The sequence below is a fragment of the Lactuca virosa genome, chromosome 5 (genome assembly GCF_052849685.1).
Source record: "Lactuca virosa cultivar CGN04683 chromosome 5, Lactuca_virosa_CGN04683_v6, whole genome shotgun sequence".
Lineage (NCBI taxonomy): Eukaryota > Viridiplantae > Streptophyta > Magnoliopsida > Asterales > Asteraceae > Lactuca > Lactuca virosa.
Genome location: NC_136430.1, coordinates 356,830,543 through 356,845,286, shown reverse-complemented (window position 1 = coordinate 356,845,286; position 14,744 = coordinate 356,830,543).

The following is a 14,744-nucleotide window of genomic DNA, read 5'->3' as shown; positions in this document are numbered from 1 at the left end:
CGCTAACGTGGTTCATTTTTATATATAAAATCATTTAACTCCTTACAAAAATAACGAAATAAACCAAAAATACTCATCTATGTATAGTATAAACTACAGATATAATTTTAACGAATATATTTACTTTTAGAAACATTGAAAAATCTTTGAAGATTATAAATAAATAAACTTCTTAAACTAAAGTCAATATTTTCTGTTCATTTTAAACACTACTTAGTAGCAGGCAAATGTAAATTAATTTAATTAAGAAACGGCAGAATAGGATAGAAAGAAATATTAAAACATTTTTTTCGAAAAAAGGAGAAGAATAAAATTTTCATAAAGTATAATAAAGAGACAGCAGATGACAGTGGAGATGAGAAACTAACGGAAGAATCAATTGGAGGTTTCCTAGCGGATTTTAGTCGTTTTTAATATTTGGAAAAAGTTGAAATTTCATCCGATTATATTTATTGTTTTAAACTAATTAATAACCTTTTATTTCCACGTCGGGTCTTTAAATAACTTTTTTTTTGGTATAACATCAAATTTTTGTGTTTTATTTCTGATATCTAAATCTTTTTTTTTTACCTAAATTCCAACAAATTGCTTTTTATACCATTTTATGTGATTTTTATATATTGTCACTGTATTTTTTATTAAAATTAATTAAATTTTAGCATTTTGTTATCGATTTTTTTATTTGTCATGTATAATGGTATAGCGGATTGAATACATTATGCTGAAATATATGTTTTTTATGCCATTGAATGCTTAATTACAGTAAGGAAAACAAAATGTAAAATCATCTATTATGAACGGATGCAAAAAAGTTATATAATAGTTCATATCTTTGTACTTTTATAACGAACTAAAATACATTATAATAAAAAAATTTAAACCATCTTTTACGAGCGAGCACAAACACCCACATATCTTTGTCGTAGCAGTATCGTGAGATGCATTTCATTCATGAAATTGAGGGTTCAACTCTCATGTCAAATATAACTTACGTAATTAAACACTACATAATTAAACACAAGTTTATATCTTACATAATTAAACACTACATGATTGAGCTAGGTTTACAAAACATTATTTACATCATTAAGTTAAGTTCAAAAGTTAACTTCAAAACATGACTACACTTCCACCACTGCTCTTCGATCCTTATCCTCGTTACCTGTAAACACAAACAATCAACAATATAAGTATAACGTTTAGTGAGTAACAATTGTTAGCATATTATTTACATCTATCTCATTTGCTCAATATGAGATAGTATTACTCAATTATTAACATTTGTTTCATTTCCATAACAACAATCTCATAAGGAGGCTCTTATATGATCAATACTCATTGATTATGGAATACTCGTTTCCATATCTAACGATCATCCTTACTAGCTCATCTTTTAAATACAATCTCATGTAATCAACTCAATAGTCTCATCGATCAATACAATCTCGTGTAGTCAACTCAATAGTTTGACTAATCATCTCATTTGTACATTTTGAATCTCTTAATTATAACACTCATTTCTCATTTAATCAACATACTTTCTATAACCTTTATCTAAGTTAATCTTTTCATTATAACCACAACATCACAACATAATTTACATCGAACAATTCTAATAAGCCAACAACGTTAAACATCTACTATCATGAGTAAAAGAAAATTACTCACCTTAACTAGGGTTTATGAGGATGGTACTCCAATGATTTCTCCTCCTTGCCAAATGTTCTTCATTGATTTCCTAATTGACCATATTTCAAAATCATCAATTGTTAAACCATTCATATGATTTAAATCTTTGATCACACTCATAATTTTATCATATAATCAAAATAACATTTTAATAATCTTTAACTTTATATATTTCAAGTATTCAACACTCAACGACAAATTCAATCATATAATTCTGCTATCATGCATCATAATAATATCAATTGCTTTAGCCCATTAAGACCCTTTCTTCCTTTCATAATTTTTTTTACATCAAACATCACATACAAAAATCTCCATTCACATAATACTTAAATCAATGGAAATAAACATAGTTAGGCTATTTAACCTAAATACCAACTCATCATCATCAATTAGACATGTACCCTTCATCTAGGGTTTCATAAAAACTAACAAGAAATCTTGTTCAAAATGGAAATCAAATGTGTTAAAACAAGTAATTCTTACCTTAATTCACAAATTGGTTACTCAAACCAAGTAATCTCCTCAAGAACCAACTCCTAAGGCTTAATTGGGGGTTTTTCGCACCTTAAGTGTGTGTTTTTAGGTTTGGTATCCGAATGCCCTGTTTAAAACGTGATTATTTTTTTATGGTCTGCTCGTGCTCACGTCGTGAGCATCAGGCTCACGTCGTGAGTTTCCTTTTTCCTGACACTTTTGTTTTATGACAAAACAAAATATGTCGTGAATAAGATCAGCCATTGAACTTTGCTCACGTTGTGAACACCTCTTTCTTACGCCGTGAGACATCAAAGTAGGTTACTACTACTATTCAGTTATGTAATTTGATCACCGTTCTTGCACTATCATGTCGTGAGCATGTCTTGCTCGCGTCGTGAGCTCTCATTTTGCTAGTTTCGACATATTTTTGCTTCTTATACTATCTACTAATCTATAATTCCTAAAGTTTCATATTCATTTACGCAAGATCGCTCATTTATCCATAATTTATCACAGATTTATAACATATCATATTTATAACCAACACGGTTATACTATAAATCTCAATACCACAAAACAAAAAAAAACATAGGTATTACAACTTACCTCCCCTTACAAAAGATTTCGTCCCCGAAATCTTGCATCGTTTAACTAAACAAGTAGGGATATTTCTCTATCATCTCCTTTTCGGATTCCCACGTCATATTAGAGCCTTTGTGATGGCGCCGCTGCACTTTAACTAACATGAAAAACATTATGGATTCCTTGCAGTTCTGGTGGTAAATGTAATCGATATCCAGCTTTCCCAATCCTCTTTAAGATCTAAAAGGGTCCAATATATCGAGGACTTAATTTTCCTCATTTTCCAAAACGAATTATGCCCTTCCAAGGCGTTACCTTTAGCATCACCATGTCACCTTCTCTAAATTCTAACGGCTTTCGTCTATGATTTGCATATTGTTGTTGTCGAAGTTGAGCGACCCTCATATGTTCTCTAATTTCTTTAATTTTTGCTCCTGTCTCTTCCACAATTTCTGGTCTCGCAAGTGATCTTTCCCCAGCTTCAGTCCAACAGGTTGGGTTCTACACGGTGTCCCATATAATGCTTTGAATGGTTCCATTTGTATGCTAGAGTGATATCTTTTATTATATGTAAACTCTGCTAGTGGTAAATGTTCATCCCAATTACCACCAAAATCAATCACACAGACTCGCAACATATCTTCAAGTGTTTGAATCATTCTCTCACTTTGCCCATCCATTTGAGGATGATATGTTGTACTCAATAGTATTTTAGAACCCATTTGTTTTTGAAAACTTTGCCAAAATCGAGATGTAAAACGACTGTCTCGATCTGATACAATGGAAATTGGCACACCGTGAAATTTTACCACTTCTTTTATATACTCATCAGCTAGTCGATCTACTGAAAAACTTTCCTTTATAGGAATAAATCGAGCAGATTTAGTTAGTCGATCAACTATATCCCATATAGAGTCATATCCTCGAGTTGTTCGCGGTAATTTGGTAATAAAATCAATAGTGATCTCATCCCATTTCTTTATCGGAATCGGAAATGACTGAAGCTCTCCTCCGGGCTTTTGGTGACTCTTCTTCACTTGTAAGCAAGTTAAGCTTTTTTCAACATATCTTCCAACCTCTCATTTCATCCCAGGCTACCAGTACATCTTTCTCAAATTTCGATACATTTTTGTGCTACCAGGATGCACTGTGTATCTAGTGCAATGTGCATCATCCAACAATAATCCCCGTGCCTCACCACATCCTGGGACCTATGTTCGTCCCATGAAAGTTTTTATACCTCGAGGATCCTTAATCAATTGGTTAATATAATTAACTATTCCTTCTCGCTTCAAATTCTCTGACTTTTCTACTTCTTTTTGTCTCACTTTTTTCAACTCAGGTAGTTTACTGACAATCCCCATTATAGCAGAAGAAATTTTAATCGGTTTTTCTTTTCGACTTAGCGCATCAGCAACAATATTTGCCTTCCCGGGATGGTAATAAATCTCACAATCATAATATTTTAATAATTTCATCCCCAATCGTTGATGCATATTTAACTTCTTTTGATCAAATAAGTATTTCAAACTCTTATGATCGGTAAAAATTTGAAATTTTACTCCATACAAGTAGTGTCGCCAGATTTTTAAGGCGAAAACTATCGCAACAAGTTCAAGATCATGCACGGGATACTTCTGTTCGACCGGCTTCGGTTGCCTCGATGCATATGCAATTACTCGTCCTTTCTGCATCAAAACACATCCTAAACCAACTTCTGATGCGTCCGTATACACAACGAAACTATCTACACCTTGCGGTAAGGCTAGTATTGGAGCTCGACATAACATATCTTTTAGTTGTTGAAATGCATGATGTTGATAGTCAGTCCAAATGAACTTCTCGCTTTTTCTCGTCAATTTAGTTAAGGGTGTTGCAATTGAAGAAAAGTTTTCTATAAATCGTCGATAGTATCCTGCTAATCCAAGGAAACTATGAATCTCTCATGGATTCTTTGGAGGATCCCATCTCATCATGGTATCAACCTTTGCAGGGTCCACTTTCACACCGTCTTTATTAATCACGTGGCCCAAAAATTGGACCTCTTGAAGCCAAAACTCGCATTTTGAAATTTTGGCATATAATTTCTCCCTACGTAACATTTATAAAATTTGTCATAAATGCTCTCGGTGCTCTTGAAAACTTCTCGAGTATATTAATATATCATCTATGAAGAGGATCACAAATTTATCTAGAAACGGGCGGCAAATCCTATTCATTAAATCCATAATGGTCGAAAAGCAGCATTACCAAAAATTCATAATGGTCGTATCTTGTTCGAAAAGCGGTTTTCGGGATGTCCGATTCCTTCACCTTTAATTGGTGATACCTCGATCTCAAATCGATTTTTGAGAAATATGAAGTGCCTTGAAGTTGATTAAATAAATCATCTATTAGTGGCAATGGGTATCCATTCTTTATCATAATCTTATTTAATTCTCTATAATTAATGCACATACGCATCGTGCCGACTTTCTTTTTAACGAATAAAATTGGCCCTCCCCACGGTGACGAACTCGGGCGTATAAAAACTCGATCAATCAGTTCTTGTAACTGATTACAAAGCTCCTCCATTTCTGACGGTGCTAATCGTTAAGGCGTTTGTGCTACATGATTGGATCTTGGTGCCAAATCGATAGTAAACTTTACTTCTTGATCAGGAGGTAATCCCGAAAACTCATCTGTAAACACATCGTAATACTCTTTCACAACTTCTACATTGTGAATTTCCCGTTTCATGATCTTTGGCTCCATCACGTATGCAAGGTACGGTATCCCTCCTTTAAAAACATCGTTTCAAGCTTGGGCCATTGTTATCACAGGAATTTTATCAACTCGCCTTTCTCCTAGTATAACTACTTTTGACTCGTTTGGAGATTCAATAATAAGTGATTTTTCATCAGAATTATACGGACTTTATTTGCTATTAACCAGTCCATTCATACCACAACTCCAAGCTCTCTGATGATTATCGATTTCAAATTGATAGGGAAAACATTACCGTCAATTTCAAACCGACAATCCAAATATTGATCTTTAACCAAAACTCAACTTCCATCAATCATTTCAACTATTATTTTCTCATTTAGTGGAACGGGAGATATCTTTAATTTCTCAATAAATTGTCTTGAAACAAACGAAAAAGTAGCACCCGTATCGAATACAACATATAGTGGAAATGAGTTTAAAGCAAAAGTACCTGAGACAACATCGGGTTTGTCCCGGGCTTCCTCAACTGTCATCTGAAAGGCTCGTCCCCTCGTAAGAACTTCCCTCCCCTCTTCCTTTTTCACCTCTTTCATCTTCCCTCTATCATCTCGTCTGATGTCTCCCGACACATTCGTTTTTCTTCTCGGGCAGTTTGCATAAAAATGCCCTCCTTCTCCACAATTGAAACACAACGGTTTATTTGATAAACAATTTCGAGCAGTATGCCACGACTTACCACATTGGAAACATTTTAGTGTAGTTGTAGTACTTTCACAACTTCCAACATGTCGTTTGCAACACCCATCACACCATTTTCCTTTGTTCCTCCTTGTATCAAAAGTATATGGTCTCTTCAAAGCTTTTCCTCCTTTTACAGATCCTTCAGGTTTGCCTTCCCAACGTCGTTTTCCCCCTCGGTTATCTCTCTCGTCATTTCGTTCTCTTTCTCAATCTTTACATTTGATCTCCACCTCACGATCTCTTGCAGCATCTACCACTTGATGGAAAGTAGTTTATTTGGGTTCCCGTATAAATTCTTGTATTTGATTTCTCAATCCCCACCAGTATTTTTCTGTTTTTCTTTCCTCTGTATCAACCATATGCTTTGCAAACCGAGCTTTATCATTAAATTCTACAGTGTATTCTTGAACTGATTTCGACCCCTGGATGAGTTGTGAAAATTCTTGCTCTAGTTGTCGGACTGTAGTTTGAGAACAGTATTCTTCATAAAATTTTACTTTAAACTGATCCCAAGTTAGCATACTTGTTAATTCCTTGCCCAAAGTACTACTCATCATATCCCACCAGTAATGGGCTCCTCCGGTAAGTAGATTTGTAGCAAAATCCACTTTATCTTTTTCCACACATTTGCTAGTGCGAAATTTCTTTTCTGTATGTGTTAGCTGATGGGTTTTGAGCACTATAACACTCCTATGGTGCACATACAACCCTAATGCTTTGGATCTAAGTTTTCTCTAATTATACATGCAATATTGTTTCTAAAGCATGAAGCCTAAACTAGCATACAAATTTTGGTATATGAATCATAAAACTAGTTAGAAGAATACCTCTTGTTGTAGCTTGTTGTATTTGGCCTTTAAGAACTTAGCACCTCAAGTGTGATGCCTCAAATGGTTCACAAAACACGATCAACAATTGGAGAACTTGAGAGAAAGCTTGGAGGCACTCAAAATCGGCAATAGTCTCTATAAGAAGACTATTGTCCCAATTTTAGGCCAAGGGGTTATATATATATATATAGTGTAGAATTCCAAGGGTTATGTGTAAACCCTAATTCTTACACTTGGGCTTGTAATGGACTAACACTTCATGGATCCTTTCATAAGCTTAGCCCATCACTAATCAATCATGGATTATTAGCCTAACTTATATGTATCACTGATTTACACAATTAGCCCCTATATATTTAATTAGTCTATTTTGATCACTAAATTAATTCCAAATTAATTATTGATCAATACTAATTAAATAATAAATCTCTTTCTCAAATATTCATCCTATTAGATTGTTCTGGTGAATGCAACCCAAAATGGACCATGCTACTCTCGGGTCAAGTACATACCAATTATAGTTATGGGCTTAGACACCTAATCCAACAGTCTCCCACTTGGATAAGTCTAATAACTATAACTGCAAGTACGACTTAAAACTATCTAGCAATCGTAGCTCTTAAAAGCCGTTGTCGTGCCATTTTAGATAAGGGATCATATAATCCTCTTTTCTTCAAGATATCGCGCGGAAAAAATACATGGAACATAGTCATACTTATTGTCCAGCAGTTTGTTTCCCGATTTCTGATTTGTTTGACATAGAACTTAATTGAACACATCAATCGAGTTCTGACCGGGCCCGACACATAAGTCAAAACAAAATCATCGAGGGGCCCAAGATATCAGTTTTAATCCTCCGAGGATAAAAAGAACAGATAAACTTCGACTTATATGATTGTACTAACTACTCGTTAAATCATACACAATAGCACGTTTTATAACATCAAGTTACTGATGCGTTTTCGCATTATCAATGTACAACCAACTCATAGTCAACAACTCATACATCTCGCTTTGAAGACTATATGATATTATCATCTCACAATCACTTGTGATAAATTCTATGAAGTGATTCATGTGAGTGTGAGTTTAATCCAATACTCAAACCTTATGAACACTCATGAATGTTGTAGCAAACTTTTGCCATGTCTAAACACTCTAGACAATCTACAAGCCAAATTCATGCCTACTTCCAAAGTATGATCGACTATGGATAGTTTGAATAATTTTATTATTCTGGAAGTCAAAACATGCAAAATGAAACAATAGTAAACAATTGACACAAGATAGTAACTTTACTCATAAATAAAACTCCTTTTATTTAATCATCAAATGTCAAATACATTTTATCTATTACAAGTTTCTAAATAGTTATCTAATCATTAAAACTAATATTGTCCTTCAGCCCAATGCTCCTCGCATGCTGCAAGTGCTTAGCCCTACTCAATCCCTTCGTAAGGGGATCTGCTGGGTTCTCCTCTGACGATGCCCTCTTTGCTACGAGGAGTCCTTCTTCTATCTGATGTCTTATGAAGTGATATTTTTTGTCGATGTGTCTGGATCTGCCATGATCCCTCGGTTCCTTGGCTAAGGCGACCGCACTCTCGCTGTCACAGAAAATCTCCATAGGCTCCTTTATAACTGGTATAACTCCAAGGTCTTTTATGAAGTTCTTCATCCATATCGCCTCCTTTGACGCTTCGCTTGCTGCTATGTACTCTGATTCGCATGTTGAATCAGCTATTGTCTCCTGTTTGGAACTTTTCCAAGTTATTGCTCCTCAATTCAGGGTAAATACCCAGCCCGAATGAGAGTGGAAATCATCTCTGTCGCTCTGAAAGTTGGCGTTACTATACCCTGTCACTCTTAAGTCATCACTCCCACCGAGGGTAAGGACCCAGTCCTTAGTCCTCTGTCGGTACTTAAGAATGTTCTTTACCATAGTCTAGTGAGCTTTACCAGGATTCCCTTGATATCTGTTGACCATGCTCAAAGCAAAGGCCACATCATGGTGAGTACAAGTCATAGCATACATGATCGAGCCAACTGCGGAAGCATATGGTACTCGACTCATCTCTACTATATCGGCCTCTGTACTCGGACTCTGAGTCTTACTCAGTTTGGTATTGCTTTGGATAGGTAATTCACCTTTCTTGAAGTTCTCCATGTTGAAACGCTTCAACACCTTGTCTAAGTAGGTACTTTGACTAAGTCCTATTATTCTTTTACTCCTGTTTCTCAATATCCTTATCCCTAGAATATAGGCAACTTCCCCAAGGTCCTTCATAGCGAAACACTTCCCAAGCCAGGACTTAACCTCCTGCAAGGTTGGGATGTCATTTCCTATGAGAAGTATGTCATCCACATACAACACCAGAAAGCTAACTATACTCCCACTAGCTTTGACATATACACAGGACTCATCCTCGCTTCTCGAAAATCCAAACTCTTTGACTTTCTCATCGAAACAAAGATTCCATCTGTGAGATTCTTGTTTCAATCCATAAATGGATTTCTCAAGCTTACACACTCTATTAGGATAATTTTCATTGACAAAACCCTCTGGCTGACTCATGTAAACATCCTCAGCCAACTTTCCATTAAGGAAAGCGGTTTTGACATCCATTTTCCATATTTCATAATCATGAAATACAGCTTGGCTAGCATAACCCTTATAGATTTAATCTTCGCTACTGGTGAGAAGGTCTCGTCATAGTCAACTCCATGAGTTTGAGTAAAGCCCTTTGCAACCAATCGCGACTTATATGTGTGTACTTTCCCATCCATGTCGGCCTTCTTCTTGAAGATCCATTTGCACCCAACTGTCTTACGACCTGGTACATTGTCAACCAAGTTCCAAACTTGATTGTCATACATGGACTAAATCTCGTTGTCCATAGCCTCTTTCCATTTTGCAGACTTGGGGTTTGCCATGGCTTCCTTGTAGTTGTTAGGTTCATCCAAATTTACCAGTGTGCTATCACTGATAAATGTATCACTATCTATAGTAATATGGAAACCATATAACACAGGTAGAACACTAACTCTACTAGAACACCTCAGATGTAAGGACCCGTCAACTAGTTCAACAGGAGTTTCCTCCTCAGGTTGAGCGCTAGTGTTTGAGGTTCCTTCATCACTTAACTCTTGAAGCTCTTCAAAGTCAATTTGCCTCCCACTGTCCTCTTGGCATATAAGTTCTCTCTCTCGAAAAACCCCTCTCCTCGCAACAAAGACAACATTGTCACTCGGTCTGTAGAAGAGATAACCAAAAGACTTATGTGGGTAGCCGATGAAAATACAACGCTCACTACGAGGTTCGAGCTTGTCGTGAGTCTCACGCCTCACGAAAGCCTCGCAACCCCAAACCTTGATGTGTGCTAACGAGGGAACCTTCTCTATCCACATCTTGTGAGGTGTTTTGGAAACCTTTTTAGTAGGTACTAGATTAAGAATATGGGCGGCAGTCCCTAAGGCATACCCCTAGAATGAGATAGGTAACGAAGTTCGACTCATCATGGAACGAACCATGTCCAACAAGGTTCGATTGTGCCTCTCAGCGACACCATTAAGCTGTGGTGTCCTGGGTGGCGTCAATTGTGGAATAATTCCACATTCCTTAAGATAGTCGTGGAACTCGATACTAAGATACTCACCACCCCGATCGGATCGGAGCATCTTTATCTTCCTGCCCAACTGATTCTCCACTTCTTGTTTAAACTCTTTGAACTTTTCAAAGGATTCTGACTTATGCTTGATTATGTAGATATAGCCATATCTGCTGTAATCATCAGTAAAAGTCACATAAAAGCAGTTAGCATCCCTTGTGGCGGATCTGAAGGGTCCACACACATCGGTGTGTATGAGGTCCAACAAACCCTCACCCCTTTCACAAGTACCAGTGAAGGGTGACATGGTCATCTTTCCAAGCAAACAAGATTCGCAAGTGTCATCCGAGTTTAAATCGAATGACTCCAACACACCAGCCTTTTGGAGTTGGCTTATGCGCTTCTTGTTGACATGTCCAAGACGACAATGCCACAAGCATGCCTTGTCTAAATTATTGGACGAATCAATATGCAATACATTATTTCCTAAGTTGTCTACAACCATCACAGTTTCATATACACCATTACAAGGTAATGCTTTAAAATAAAATACACCATTACAAAAAGCATTAATAGAACCAATTTCATTATCAAATGAAAATCTAAAACCTTGTTTGTACAAACCATGAAAGGATGCCTTGTCTAAATTATTGGACGAATCAATATGCAATACATTATTTCCTAAGTTGTCTACAACCATCACAGTTTCATATACACCATTACAAGGTAATGCTTTAAAATAAAATACACCATTACAAAAAGCATTAATAGAACCAATTTCATTATCAAATGAAAATCTAAAACCTTGTTTGTACAAACCATGAAAGGAAATAATGTTTCTCGCCATATCAGACGAGTAGCAACAATTATTCAAGTCTAATTCTAAACCATTACTAAGCAATAAAGAATAAACTCCAATCTTGGTGACAGGCGACATTTTCCTATTCCCCATGATCAAGTTCATCTTCCCATGCTCCACATCCCTACTTCTTTTTAGTCCCTGCATATAATAACAAATGTGAAAACCACAACCTGTGTCAAGGACCCAAGAATTAGCATGTGATGAGTTATTAGACAGAATAGTGTAAATACATGTATGGGTGGGCTTTATCTTCCCATCCTTGATGTCTTGCAAGTATTTGGGACAACTTCGCTTCCAGTGCCCTTTATCATGACAGTAGAAGCACTCTGCTTCTTTTGGATTGGTAGAGGGATTAGCAGAACCAGCTTTCGTCCCACTGGAAGAGGATCCATCATGAGACTTTCCCTTGCGGCTCTTAGAATGAGCCTTCCTCTTCTTCCCTTTCCCATGTCCAATTGCCAGGACTGGGGCAGCAACAGTAGGAGTAGGAGTAGATACAACAGATTTTCCTTTTAGACTACTTTCAGCAGTTCTCAAAGGGCCTTGAAGCTTCCTAAGAGTAACCTCCTCCTTGTTCATATAATAAGTCATACGAAACTGATCATAACAAGGAGGCAAAGAGTGTAGGATAATATCAATGGCCAACTCTTCATCGAAGTTCACATTCAACTTCAGCAAGTGGTCCACAAACCTTTGCATTTTCTGCAAGTGGACCGTGATGGACTCTCTATCCTTCATTTTTGTTGTTATCATGGAGGCAACGATTTCATACCTTTCCTGACGATCACTTTGATGGTATCTTTCCATCAAGTCTTGGTGCATCTAAAAAGGGTAGTAGTCCTTATAGGACTTTTGAAGTTCAAATGTCATAGTGGCAAGCATGATGCATGACACCTTTGTGGCGTCCTTCTCATGTGCCCTATATTCAGCAACCTCTTCAGGAGTAGCAGTGGCTTCACAACTTCCCGAGTATATTAAGATATCATCTATGAAGACGATCACAAATTTATTTAGAAACGGGCGGCAAATCCTATTCATTAAATCCATGAAAGTTGCAGGGGCATTTTTTAAGCCAAGCAGAATTACCAAAAATTCATAATGGTCGTATCTTGATCGAAAAGCGGTTTCGAGATGTCCGATTCCTTCACTTTTAATTGGTGATACCCTGATCTCAAATCGATTTTTGAGAAATATGAAGTGCCTTGAAGTTGATTAAATAAATCATCTATTAGTGGCAATGGGTACCATTCTTTATCGTAATCTTATTTAATTCTCTATAATTAATGCACATACGCATCGTGCCGTCTTTCTTTTTAACGAATAAAATTGGCGCTCCCCACGGCGACAAACTCGGGCGTATAAAACCTCAATCAATCAGTACTTGTAACTGATAACGAAGCTCCTCCATTTCTGGCGGTGCTAATCGTTAAGGCATTCATGCTACATGATTGGATCCTGGTGCCAAATCGATAGTAAACTCTACTTCTTGATCAGGAGGTAATCCCGAAAACTCATCTGGAAACACTTCGTAATACTCTTTTACAACTTCTACATTGTGAATTTCTTGTTTCATGATCTTTGGCTCCGTCACGTATGCAAGGTACGGTATCCCTCCTTTAAAAACATCGTTTCTAGCTCGGACCATTGTTATCACAGGAATTTTATCAACTCGCCTTTCTCCTCGTATAACTACTTTTCACTCATTTGGAGATTCAATAATAAGTGATTTTTCATCAGACTTATACGGACTTTATTTGCTATCAACCAGTCCATTCATACCACAACTCCAAGCTCTCTGATGATTATCAATTTCAAATTGATAGGGGAAACGTTACCGTCAATTTCAAACCGGCAATCCAAATATTGATATTTAACCAAAACTCAACTTCCATCAATCATTTCAACTATTATTTTCTCATTTAGTGGAACGGGAGATATCTTTAATTTCTCAATAAATTGTCTTGAAACAAACGAAAAAGTAGCACCCGTATCGAATACAACATATAGTGGAAATGAGTTTAAAGCAAAAGTACCTGAGACAACATCGGGTTTGTCCCGGGTTTCCTCAACTGTCATCTGAAAGGCTCGTCCCCTCGTAAGAACTTCCCTCCCCTCTTCCTTTTTCACCTCTTTCATCTTCCCTCTATCATCTCGTCTGATGTCTCCCGACACATTCGTTTTTGTTCTCAGGCAATTTGCATAAAAATGCTCTCCTTATCCACAATTGAAACACAACGGTTTATTTGATAAACAATTTCGAGCAGTATGCTACGACTTACCACATTGGAAACATTTTAGTGTAGTTGCAGTACTTTCACAACTTCCAACATGTCGTTTGCAACACCCATCACACCATTTTCCTTTGTTCCTCCTTGTATCAAAAGTATATGGTCTCTTCAAAGCTTTTCCTCCTTTTACAGATCCTTCAGGTTTGCCTTCCCAACGTCGTTTTCCCCCTCGGTTATCTCTCTCTTCATTTCGTTCTCTTTCTCAATCTTTACATTTGATCTCCACCTCACGATCTTTTGCAGCATCTACCACTTGATGGAAAGTAGTTTATTTGGGTTCCCGTATAAATTCTCGTATTTGATTTCTCAATTCCCACCAGTATTTTTCTATTTTTCTTTCCTCTGTATCAACCATATGCTTTGCAAACCGAGCTTTATCATTAAATTCTACAGTGTATTCTTGAACTGATTTCGACCCCTGGATGAGTTGTGAAAATTCTTGCTCTAGTTGTCAGACTGTAGTTTGAGAACAGTATTCTTCATAAAATTTTACTTTAAACTGATCCCAAGTTAGCATACTTGTTAATTCCTCGCCCAAAGTACTACTAATCATATCCCACCAGTAATGGGCTCCTCCGGTAAGTAGATTTGTAGCAAAATCCACGTTATCTTTTTCCACACATTTGCTAGTGCGAAATTTCTTTTTTGTATGTGTTAGCTGATGGGTTTTGAGCACTATAAAACTCCTATGGTGCACATACAACCCTAATGCTTTGGATCTAAGTTTTCTCTAATTATACATGCAATATTGTTTCTAAAGCATGAAGCCTAAACTAGCATACAAATTTTGGTATATGAATCATAAAACTAGTTAGAAGAATACCTCTTGTTGTAGCTTGTTGTATTTGGCCTTTAAGAACTTAGCACCTCAAGTGTGATGCCTCAAATGGTTCACAAAACACCACCAACAATTGGAGAACTTGAGAGAAAGCTTGGAGGCACTCAAAATCGGCAA